Here is a 13,272-nt window from a genome sequence, read left to right on the forward strand (position 1 = left end):
GTACGAGACTTAGATATGATAAAATATAATTTATTCCTTGATAAAGGTGAACACACAAGGTATACAAATAACAGGCAAAATATGGACACTCACTTAAGATGGAAATGACGAAACAGTCATATCTGGACTGGCAGTTCATACAGCAATCTTCATAATCATCAAGACACGAAAAACATGAAAGACAATAGCCATAGGCTGAGCCTGGTTCTTATACAATCATTTCCCATTGAACACAACCTAAACCCAGCCCCTCTCATAAATCAGTGGTGAGGTTGACAGTTTTCCTCAGAGTAAAACTCCTCCCACCCAAGGATGTTTACAAACTGCTTTTCCTATCTAAATAACTTCATAACTTCAGTTCAGTGATACCTACCGGCACGTGAGACATATTAATACATTCCGGCACGCATGACGCTCCCAACGAGACTAAATATTACAGTGTAATATTAAAATTAAGAGAGATATTAATATCTGTCTCTTCGAACCGGCTAAACCTCAGGTGTCTGTATTCGTTAGTTGGGGCTTGGTCCCACAAATACACATATGTAACTCTTAGCATGTTCAGCCGAGGACATCTCATAATATTCTTATATTTAATAAGGTCACTCATTCTGATCTCTCCTTGGGTAACCGCACCCCTGGCCCCAATCAATAAATCTCTTTGAAGCAGATTTTGGCTTCCATTGAAGTGTGAAGTATCACACTTAAAAAACATTCAGTTTCTTGGTTCCTGCCTCCAACATAAACAATTAGGGCAGTTACCTTTTGGTCAGTAGTGCTATGTTTCACACCCAATGCCCCAGCCTGGGTCTAGCTGCCTCTAGCAATATATGTTAACATACACCAAACCCCCTCTATACCTTTTTCACACCTTTTCACACCCAACTTCAATCAAGCCTGTTGAAGCCCAGATTTTTCTGAAAAGACACACCACATTTGTATTTTCTTAAACTGTAGCTCATTAACCCCTTAAGCCCCAGTGTGTGTGTGTGGTGCAGACACTGGCCCAGAAACAATACATTTATACACATTTGGATATTGAAGCAAGGCAAAACACATTACTGGACCTCAGTCCAGTTAACCCCTTGCTTCCCAGGTGAGAGTAGAGGGTGGCCAAATGGGGGTGTAACCCCTTTAATCCCGGGCCAAATCCTCTCTATCGTCACAGCAAGTCCAGAACACTGAACTACTGGCTCCCAGTCAGCGCGTTGAGGATCTCTTCGATGTGGAGAAGAGTGTACTGATCGAGCATGGTACGGTTGTCCAGTATCCGGTAGTCGACACACAATCTTATTGATCCATTCTTCTTTCTCACCACACGATGGGCGAGGCGTAGGGACTCCAAGATTCGATCACAATCCCTGCTGTCTCCGTCTCTTGCAAGACGTCCCTTACATTGTCCACATCCCGAGGGGTGATGCGACGAGAACGTTCTCAGAAAGTTGTAGTGTCACTCAGCCTGATGGTGTGCTGGGTACTGCGGCTGCAGCCCACGTCCATCTCACTCGTGGAGAATACAGCCTGGCGTTCTTCCAATTTGGCTATTAGCCGACCTTTCCATTCGGCCGATAGGGTTGAGTAGCCGAAGTTGAAGGTCAACTTGGCCGGCTATTCGGACACTGCAGCAGCATTCACCTGCGGCATTGCCTCCACTGGATTGACTGGGTATATGCGGCCCAATCTCTGTCCTTGATCGTAGGCCATGAGGTACGGAGAGATATTTTGGACGAACACTTTATTCGACTAGGAATCTTGGAAGTCCATTCCCGGCCTTCTGGTATCAGCTTGTAGCCTCGCTGGGCATCTTCCTCCGGCGTTCTTTCCAGCGAAAAGAGATGATCGGTCTCATCTCGGTCAGGGTAGCAGCACAATGCAGCCATGCGCTTTACTCCCCCTGGTGGAAACTCTGTTAGCCCTACTTGTAGGTTGAAGAGATCTCCATGACAGTCTAGGGCAGATATCTTGCAACACTCCTCCAACAGGATGGGATGGAGGTTTAGGCTATCCAGAAGTTCACCGGCTTCTTGCAGGTAGCCCTGATTATTGCCCGCACTATATTGGTGTTAGTTCCCAGGATAATAGGGTACTTGGGCTGCTCTCGGTGTTCGGGGCATAATCGTGCCTCCACACCCATAGGGTGCGATTTGCCTGTGTACAACTGAAGTATCTCCAGCCGAAACTTCACTATCCCATCAATGGGTTAATCCTCATTAGTTAGCCCCCTCACTTTCATATGCTCAGCCGACTGCAAGGGACGATGTTTAAGGTGTTGGTTATAGAAACCTCTGTATACAATGGTCACTTGGGACCCAGTGTCCAACAATGCTGATGAATATACACCCTCCATGATGATGCGTATGATAGCGGCTGGTCCTACCCAGCTGTAAGCATCCAATGGTGGGGTTCCATCATTGGGGCTTTGCTCAGAAGGGGCGTCGTAGGGCAGGGAAGTGATTTCGTCCGATGGGGCAGGGGGTTCGGCCGTGTGAACCCCGCAGATCACTACGTTAGGGTGGAGATTCCTAATTTGAGTTTTTTTTGTTCCTTCTCTGGACAGTCCTTTGAAAAGTGGCCCTTCCGACCACAGCGGTAGCAGATGAAGCTACTTGAGACATGGGTGCCCTGTATGTAGGGGATTCTCTCTTGGGTGACCTGGACGTGGTGATAAGCACTTTGGGAGCATGATTGTCCTCGTCGCTTACGGCCTCCTTGACCTTTGGTGTCAGGGTCCCTTTTGGTTTGTCCTTGCGATACCCCTTGGTGGAGGTAGCAGGCATTTCCCTTTTTGCGGAGTCCCCAGGTGGTTTTGACAAATGCAGCCGTAGGGTACTCTCTTGGGCTTGAACTCTATCCATCAAGTCTTCGAAGCTTAGAGACTAGTCCATTGAGAGGGTGCAACTGACACGTATAGCAACTGGGTGCATAGGTGATGCGCCCTGCAGGAGTTGCTGGATTAGCAGACTGTCGGCCTGGGACGCGGGAATGATGTTCTTCTTCACCCCAGAGGCCATAGGACTAACTGGATCCGACAAAGGAATTCTGACACATCTTCACCCTCGTCTTGCGTGAGGGCGTAGAACCGGGCCAGCAGAGAGATGGCGTCATCCGGGACACCATAGGTCCAGGTTAGCACATATATTAAAGCTTGTGCTTCCGCATTGGGGTGGTTATCGTTGTAGAACTGTATCATATAGGCGGCCAGAGGCCACAGGCACTCAAGGATTCGCTGCCGCTTTACAGCGTCGGAGCAGGTCCACTCAGGGAGCACTTGTCCCGCATGATCTTTCCACTCTTCAAATTCTGCCTCACCAAGAGGTGTAGGCCGGGTTCAAGAGAAAGCCTTGAGCTTACGGTATTGGTTGGACTGGGATGACAGAGTAAGGGCGTCCACTAGTTGCGGTAAAGTTACCCCTAATGCTCAGTTCCCTGGGCTAGGGGTGAGTGCTAAACAATGTAGAAATCTGCCATGCGATCCAGGGCAGATGGAACGAAACAGGATTTATGTGATCCGTGTGGATCAGAGGGGGGGGAGAGAGCAAGGGGAGCATAACCAAATGAGGCGACATCCAAAGGGAGGAGGTGGGGTAGAGAAAAGGGGGACAGTGTGAGTCCTCTATATCCTCAATTAATGCCCTTGAGTATCCTCCTCCCTCACAGAGATATAGTGCAGTGATCCTGATAGCATGAAATGTACTCACGGGTTAAGCAGTGGGAAAGCACCTCTCACCGCTTGATATGTACCCAACTCAGAGCTCCCGCGGCGGGTCAGGCAATAGGGAAACCACCTCTCACTGCTCCACGTGTGCTCCGCTCCACACTCCCGCTACCATCTCCCACAATCAGTGGCACTGCACGTCCACAGTGTAAGCTCTTCCCTCTCCCCACAAACGGGTGCCTCCGAAAACCAAATGCAGGCACAGAAAGAGGCAGGCTCCAGGGCACTCCCAAATCGATCCAGATCACTTATAAATCAAAGATGAAAAATCATGGTCCCAGTGTAGAAAAATGTGAAAAATCTTTATTGCAGCATACAGAAGTAGACCGTATAAAACTTCCCACGCATTTCAACCAACAACTGGTCTTTCTCAAGGAGTAACAAAATGAGGTAAACAAGCACTCTATATAGGTGCTGAGCAATTAAAAAAACACAATCAGGTGAAATTGATTGTACAATCAAACAATACACTAAGTACTGATTATAGTAAAAAAAAAAACATAATAAAATATAATGCAGGAAACATATAAAGGTAAGAATGATAAATGTACAGGACCATGATACTCAAAGGTATATCGGAAAAAACATATCGATGTATAGATGCGTATAGTAAATATTGCATCAATGATACAATCAGGATATTGAAATCTGATACCATAATGAATAAACTGATACCAATGGCCTGGAACATTAACATTGACAATAATATGAAGAGCCACAGTGTAATCTGAAATAATATAATAACATTCTCAATATAAAGATATTCTATGAGAGTCATTGACACTATAATAATTGAGACATATAGTTAGCTAAAAGGATGGCTGATATAAAGGGTACCCCTGACGAAGTCCAAAAGACGAAACACATAGGGTCTGTTTTTGGAGGTCAAGTGCAAATATTTGCCTGTTTTAATATTGTATGCATGTTCATACAGTCAGGGACGTATAGCCCTTTAATTGTGAGGGCAGCCAAAGCAGTGACTCCTTGTGGGGAGTGGCTACAACCTATCCGGAGAAACCTGTGACATCACTGATCAGCTGTGGATGGTGAAGCAAAGTTGGTGAGACGCACAGCGTGCACACTCTATATCTGGAGTGTTTGATACATCCACCGACTGCAATGGTACACAAGTTGCCTGGGCTTCTCCCATTTGGGAGAGAAGATCCGACATCACCCAAAGCATTGGAGCTTTTACCAAGGAGTTCCGCAGGGTGTTCGATACACCAGGTCGAAAGGTATCTGCAGCTTCTGCTCTATTCTTTATTTCTCAGGGTAACCGCTCTGTTGCTCGTTATGCACTCGAGTTTAGGACTATTGCCGCAGAAACGGATTGGAACGGAGAATATTTGTCTGCTGCATTCTGGCAGGGATTATCTGAGACTGTGAAAGATGAACTTGCGACTCATGATCAGCCTACTGACCTGGAGGATCTCATTGCGGTCTGCATCAAGGTGGATCATCGCCTCCAGGAGAGGACTGAAAGACGTCTTCATCACACGGTCTTTCCCAGGATAAACCCCAATCAGGTGGGTCAGTTTGAATTTCCTGTCCCAGATTCTTGTGAATTTTTGCAATTGGGAATCACTGCGCTCTTGTGCACTGAGAAGCAACGCCGCATAGATGCTGGACATTGTCTGTATTGTGGGGGTCCTAGACATTTCGCTTTCTCTTGCCCCAACAAGGCGGGAAACGCAAGGTTCCCATGAGGCCTAGGGGAGTTTCATTGGAAACGATCTCTCTTTCCCCTATAGCTACTTCTTATCCCACAAAGATCCTAGTGCCTATCTCCTTGTCCGGTGAGGGATTCTCTGTCTCCACATTGGCCTTTCTTGATTCGGGTGCTGGGGGCAACTTTATTGATCAGAGTTTTGCAGAACACCCCAAGATCCCTTTAGTGTGCAAGAAGAGCCCCCTCGCCTTGGAGGCCATTGATGGTAGACCACTTCAGCCTGCATTCATCTCATTGGAGACCCAGATTATTCAGCTAAGGTCTGTAAATAACCATGTGGAAGATATTTCTTTGAATGCCATTCACACTCCATCTATTGCAGTAATCTTGGGCCTACCCTAGTTACAAGTCCATAATCCACGGATTGATTGGTTGATCAAGGAACCTATTCAGTGGAGTTCATACTGCGTTCAAAATTGTTTGGAAGGCTCAAATAGCATTTGTGCAACTACCGTATCAGTAGAAAAAGAAAGGGTACAATTGCGGGAGGAATACATCGACTTCAAGGATGTCTTCGACAAAGTCAAGTCTGAAATACTTCCTCCGCATCGTTCTTACGATTGTCCCATTGATTTACTTCCAGGTACGACACCGCCTAGAGGAGCCTCATATCCTTTGTCTATTCCGGAGACTAAAGACATGAAAGAGTTTATAGCTGAGACTCTTCTGAGGGGCTTCATCCACAAATCCACATCTCCCGCTGGCGCCGGGTTTTTCTTCGTTAAGAAAAAAGATGGGACCCTGCAGCCTTGCATTGATTATCGTGGACTCAACAAGATTAATATTAAAAATCGCTATCCTCTTCCTCTCATATCCAAACTTTTTGATCGTCTTCAAGGAGCTAAAATCTTCTCCAAATTGGATCTATGAGGTGCATATAACTTTATCAGAATCCGTCAAGGCGACGAATGGAAAACCGCATTCAATACCTGGGATGGACACTACGAGTACTAGGTCATGCCTTTCGGTCTTTGTAATGCCCCAGCTGTGTTCCAAGATTTTGTCAATGAGATATTCAGAGATCTTCTCAATTCTTTTGTAATTGTGTACTTGGACGATATTCTAATTTTTTCTAAGTCTCTTGAGGAACATGTAGGACATGTAAAACAAGTACTACTCCTTCTACGAGAGAACCATTTATTCGCTACACTTGAAAAAATTCACTTTCACCAATCTTCTACTGTTTTCTTAGGATACATCATTTCGGACTCTGGTCTCACGATGGATCCTGCCAAGGTCAAAGCGGTTCTGGACTGGCCTCAACCCACCACGCTCAAGGCTGTACAGCGCTTCCTGGGGTTTTCCAATTATTATCGCAGATTTATTCAGAATTTCTCTTCTTTAGTAGCTCCTCTGATGGCTCTGTCCCAAAAAGGAGCAGACCCCTCGTCTTGGTCTTCCGCTGCAGTTAAATCTTTTGATCTCTTAAAGAAAGCATTCGTATCCATCCTGGTTCTGGTTCATCCTGATCCTAAGCTCCCTTTTACCCTCGAGGTGGATGAATCTGATGTCGGTGTAGGCACTGTTCTGTCCCAGAGAAAAAACCCTCAGGCCAGGTTGCATCCTTGTGCTTTTTTCTCCAAAAAAAATTCTGCAGCTGAACGTAACTATGATATTGGGAATCGTGAACTTTTGGCCATGAAACTTGCATTAGAAGAATTGAGACACCTTTTAGAAGGAACAGAGATGCCTATAACAATTCTTACGGATCACAAGAATTTGTTGTATATCGAAGGAGCTAGTCGTCCGGGAGCCCGCCAAGCCAGATGGTCACTCTTCTTTTCAAGGTTCAACTTTGTTATCTCCTACCTTCCTGGGACTAAAAATGTTAAATCGGATGCTCTGTCCGGTCAATTTTCGCATGAGGATAATTCTGAGGATCAACTCAAGTCTATTCTTCCATCCAAACTCATTCTTTCTTCCACTATCTTTGAGGCTTTAATGGATATCGTCCTTCAGCGAAATCAGATGCAGAAGGATGTTAAAGACTTTGTTCTTGCGTGCCCAACTTGTGCCAGGACTAAGACTTCTAGAAACCTCCCTGCTGGACTACTTCAGCCATTACCTGTCAAGGTTCGGCCATGGACACACTTATCCATGGATTTCGTGGTGGATTTACCCAATTCTAAAGGTCTGAACACTATTCTTGTAGTAGCAGACGGTTCTCCAAGCAATCACATTTTGTACCTCTGATGGTGGGATCAGGGAACTTCAAGTGCTATGGAGCAGGACTCAAAGGAACATCAAATCAGCTGTCGAGCGACAGAAACATCAGGCTGATCGTCATCGTAGACCAGCTCCTAAATTTAAGCCTGGTGACAAAGTCTGGCTATCTTCAAAAAATATTAGGCGAAAGGTTCTGTCAATGAAGTTTGCTCCTAGATTACTCGGGCCGTTCTCTATTTCTGAAAAACTCAATCCGGTAGCTTATCGCTTGTCTTTACCTCAGTCCATGAGATTTCCCTCAGTTTTTCATGTGTCCTTGCTCAAACCTGTGATCCAGAACGCTCATTCCATTCCCGTTCTCCCCACCACTCCCGTTTTGGTAGAGGCTCAGCCCGAATACGAAATCCAATCTATCCTGGATTCCAAATTCTCTCGAGGCTCCTTACATTATCTCGTTCATTGGAAGGGATTCTGTCCTGAGGAGAGATCGTGGGTTCCTAGTCATCGGATTCATGTGGCAAGAATGGTCAGGAACTTCCATTTGAATTTTCCAGAGAAGCCTTCATGGAGTCGCCCGGAGGTCGCTCCTAGAGGTGGGGGGGGGAATACTGTGAGGATTCACCGTTCTGGTGCTTCTGTCCCCTTAACCCTTATCCCAATGGCACTCAAGAGTGGCAACCTAATTGGGGTACTTATGCGCGGCGCGCGGGTACTACGTGGGTCCCGTCGGCCTCTTCTGTCTCTGGGTGCAGGGCGCGCTCCCGGTCCTTCGGCCTTGGTGCATGCGTGGTCTCCCAGGCAGTCTGCGATCTCCACCCCTCGGTCTTGCCCCCGCCCTGACGTCAGGACTACACGGCGCGGCTGTGCTCCGCCTCTGTTCCTGCAGGCCCCGCATCTGGTCTCCACCCCCGTACTGGCGCGGGTGGCTTGGCGCGCGATGATGGCACGCTACCGGGTCGCCAACGTGATGCGCGGGTTGCGAGCAGTGCGCGCGCACATTGATGCAGTCGCAATTGGCTGTGCAATAGGACGCACCTGCACGATCCAGCAGCCTATCAGGAACCGCAGCCCTACTTCCTGGTTGCCTCCCATTGGTGGGAGGTCCTTTAAATATACTCTCTACACTCCCTTACATTGCCAAGCATAACTCCAGTTTGTGTGACGCAGAACCTCACTTCCTTGAGCCTGTCTGCCTTACCTTGCTGCCGGACTTTGCCTGAACTTGTACTTTGTGATATTCTCCTGCACTGACCCTGGATTGGATATGATGACTCTACTCTCTCCTGCACTGATCCTGGCATTGGATTACAACGACGCTGCTCTCTCCTACACCAACCCTGGCTTTGGCTCTACAACTACTCTACTCTCTCCAATCCCGACTCCGGCTACGTACCCCAATAATCCACTACTCTACACTCCTAGACCCGGCAAGTATCACGTTTATGCTGTCTTCTATTACCCTGATCCGGTCTGCAAGACTACCCTACACTCGACGCGCCCTTGAGGTTGTGGTTGGTGTTCTATACCAAATCCCTACCTCAGCCCCGCGGTCTGCGACGCGAGAGAGAGTGAGAGGGGGTGAGTGAGGAAGAGGGAGTGAGACGAATGGGAAAGAAATACATGGGAAGAAGGGGGAAATAGAGGGGGCTCGGAACACCACCAACATGGGTGGGGGCTCCGGGAAATCTGTCTGCGGCCCTGCATATCATACGCCCAGTTTTACTTACCCTGTCCCACCATCCCCACACCCTAATGCTAGGGCTTTTCTGTCTGGGTTCTGTAAGCCCCCCCTTCTCCCCTGGTTCACCGCTGACTCACAGACGAGTTTCACAAACTCATGACTATCTACTCATTAACAGAAATTCCAACCCACACCAATGTCCATCAAGGTAATATCCCATAACGCCAAAAGGCTAAACAGCCCCCAAAAGAGGTATATAACCCTCACAGATTATAAAAAATCAGCAGGAGACATTCTACTCCTGCAAGAAACCCACTTTAAACTATCTGGCCCCCAACGAATTCATGATAAAAACTTCCTGCACTGTTACTGTTCGTGGCATCGGCGCCAGTAAAAAAAAAAAAAAGAGGTGTGGCAATTCTCCTTCACAAAAGGTTCCCTTTCATCCCAAATAGAGTGGTGCCGGATGAGATGAGGAGGTACTTGATTGTATCAGGTATATTTCATGGCATGGAGGTGACAACAGCAAATGTCTATGCCCCCAACACTGACCACTCTAGATTTTTCACCACATTTTTCAAAAAGTTGGGAAATTTAGCAAAAGGCAAGATTATACTCAGGGTTGCCACCACTCCTGTGTCTTTCTGCCTTCACATTCTATGTGTGTCTCTCACCCCATTCTGTGCCTCTGTCTTCACATATTGTGTGTCTCTCTCATCCCATTCTGTCTCTCATCCCATTCTGTGCCTCTTTCTTCACATATTATGTGTCTCTCTCATCCCATTCTGTCTCTCATCCCATTCTGTGTCTCATTTTATTCTGCGTGTCTCTCTGTCTTCACATTCTTTGTCTCTATCACCCTATTCTCTGTCTCTCTCTCAACCCATGCTGTGTCTCTGTCTTCCCATTGTGTTTTTACAGACAGTCCCCACTTGTAACTGTGGAGTGGGGGTAGGGGGATCCATCTTGGGCCCTGGCAGCAGACACTGGAGGTTCTCATTGACTTTCGGGTCTTACTGCTGGTGCTCCTTGAGCTAACCCCTCTCCCCCCCCCCCCCCCACCACCACCACCACCACCACCACCCTCTGCAACTGGCGCTTCCCCCACACTCCTCTGCAGCCACATCCAAACCCGGTTTCTGCTCTCTTCCCTGCTGGTCCCACCCCCACACTCCTCTGAAGCTAACCCGGCCTCTGCTCTCCTCTCCACCGGCATCCTCTGCTCTTCAACTTTGAAAACCAGGATAGATGGCAAAAACCAGGATATTTTAAAGAATGTTGGGCATCGGGACAGACCTACAAAAATCGGGACTGTCCCAGCTAAATCGGAACATCTGGTCACCCTGTCTCGAGAGGATATCAGTGTGATTTTCTTAATAGTGCTTGGGATAAAGTTAGAGCCTTGGATAGGATTTTACTATTAATTAATAAGAAGGGCCATAAATCTATTAAACACACTACTTTAGATAAAATCACTGTCCCTTTTATCACAAAATACAATTGTCAAGGCATTGTCATCCAGAAAATTATCAAGACACTGGAGTATTTTGCAGAATAATCCAATTTTGGGACCCAAACTCACAAAAAGACCAAGATAGGAAGGTCGTAATATCCTCTGTCTCACATGAGAACTTTGTTATCAGAGTGTACATCCTGTACCACTATGTATGTGGTGTACCTTCTCGATTGCCCCTGTGACCTCCAGTATACAGGGAGGACCAAGAGACACTTGAGAAGGGGAATTCTTGAACACGTTCGAAATATCAGATTTGGTTTTGACAAACACAGCGTTTCACACAATTTTAAAACTTGTATCTCAAAAGGAAAAAATCTTGGCTAGAACAATGGTATCCCAGCTGTTCACGCATACAGAAGAGGGGGTGGTAGGGTAAAAGCTCTCGTTAAACAAGAAAGCTATTGTATTTTCCAACTCAGCCCCTTAGTCCCTCTGGGGTTAAATGAAGAAATAGATGTTATCTTTTTATATTCATTTAAAACAAATGGCTTTTTAAATCTATATTGGTTCCACTTTGAACACTTGAATTCACTTCACCTAATTGGTATCCAGAAACACATCTGTATGTTCAGTGATTAGGGGTCGACCCGCTGTGGTCTAACTCTACCATTTATTTGTGACGGTTACGCTCCGATTAGGGTGCGTGAGTACGGAAATAACAGGATCTGCATATGAGTTTTCCTACAATATGTGCTTATAGGTATCCATGACTTGTGATTATTTAGTACTGAGATGATACTGTGGGAATAAATATACCACTAAGGATATACATCCTAATCACTGAACATACAGATGTGTGAAGTGAATATTTAGGTGAAGTGTATATTTGCATACAGTAGGAATATACATCTAAACATATGCCTATGTTATTGTACTCAGGCACTACTATATACAATATATGATACACACAAGATCTGATTACAGATCTCTGACGATCTCAAGAATGGATTAAATCAGTCTTATTTTAAGATAAACTTATATACTGTATTTTTCCATCAGCCTTATTATTTGTTGCCAGGATCAAACTACTGACCTAATTAACATTGGGATCAATTTCGGAATAGATGTCTATAGACAGCAGTCTGAACTCATGATATATAGACATACTTATCTTTGAAGGCTGCTTATATAGCCACTTCACTATGGGGTTATTCTAATGTATGAATGAATTTATGTGTGTTTTTAACAAATATTTGAATTAATAAATCTTTATTGTTTTCTGATCTTTCTGGTTCCTAATAACAGTAATTATCTGCTGGACTACTGTAGTCCGCCTATTTAAACCCAGCATAGAGTGCTACATATAGAGGGAACCTTTCCGATCCTTCTTGGATCAACACTGTTATTATAAGTTTTCTTTCCCTCCAAGCACCTGCTAAAACTTACCTTTATTATTATACATACCTATGGGATGAGCGGTCTCATCTCCTTTATATGTTAATAGACTGCTCCACGGAACCTGGTTGGGAATCACTGCCCAATAAACTAGAGATTGTCTCAAAACTGGTGCATCTCTACATTTTCAACGGTCTCTACTATTATAACATATTTTTTCACTGTTTTATTGGTCCATTAATGCAACGACCAGGTTAACCCAGGTGACCTCACAGGAGACGTAAAACTGGGTATTTTTAAAATGAATGTTAACCCCTTGGTTGCTGTATTGTTACCACAACTGAATAGGTTAAAGAGATTACCGTGACATACCCCATATAACTGCTCCCTATGGCAAACCTATGAGGTGTCTTTAGCTATAAAAATGAAAACGTTGTTTGTTTGCTATGCATGTTGTTTGTTTGCTGTGCTTATGAGCAATATGATTGGTCCGTTGGTCTGTCACTCACCCTCTGGCCAATCAGATTGGTCCGTGTCCCGGCCCCGCTTGGCCTCTCATTGGCCTGCGTGCTTCTATGACCTCACCCAACTGCCACACTCAGCCGCCGCCAACACAGCTCGAGGGAGGGGACACGCACAATCACCCGGCCACTCTCTTCGCCTTACCCCGCGGCCCGGACCACCAGCTTCCCCCCCCCATCATCCCCCTCACCCGCAGCTCACCTCTCCGCTACCTTCCCCCTTGGCGCGCCTTCTCCCCTCGCGGCGCCCTTAATCCTGTTTTGCCGCTGTTCGGAGCGGCGGCCGTTCCACTCTTCCTCCCCCCCCCTCCTCCTCCTCCTCCTCCTGTACACTGTGTGTACATGCCCTTCCCTCCAGTCCCCTTGCCCACGGCACTCCCTTGGTTGTCCGCGCGGGGCGGGATATGGGCACGGGGGGAGGGGGGGTGGTGCGCAGTCACGGCTGGTGGGAAGACGCATGTTCGGATCGGCGGCCGTTACACTCTCCCTCTCTCCCTCCCCCCTCTACACTGTGTGTGAGAGAGAGACTGTGTGTGAGTGTGAGAGAGACGGTGTGTGTGTGTGTGTGTGTGTGACACTGTAGGGGGGGGACAGGAGCTGAGCAGAGGG

The sequence above is a fragment of the Ascaphus truei genome, chromosome 4 (assembly GCF_040206685.1).
Source record: "Ascaphus truei isolate aAscTru1 chromosome 4, aAscTru1.hap1, whole genome shotgun sequence".
In the NCBI taxonomy this organism is placed as follows: Eukaryota; Metazoa; Chordata; class Amphibia; order Anura; family Ascaphidae; genus Ascaphus; species Ascaphus truei.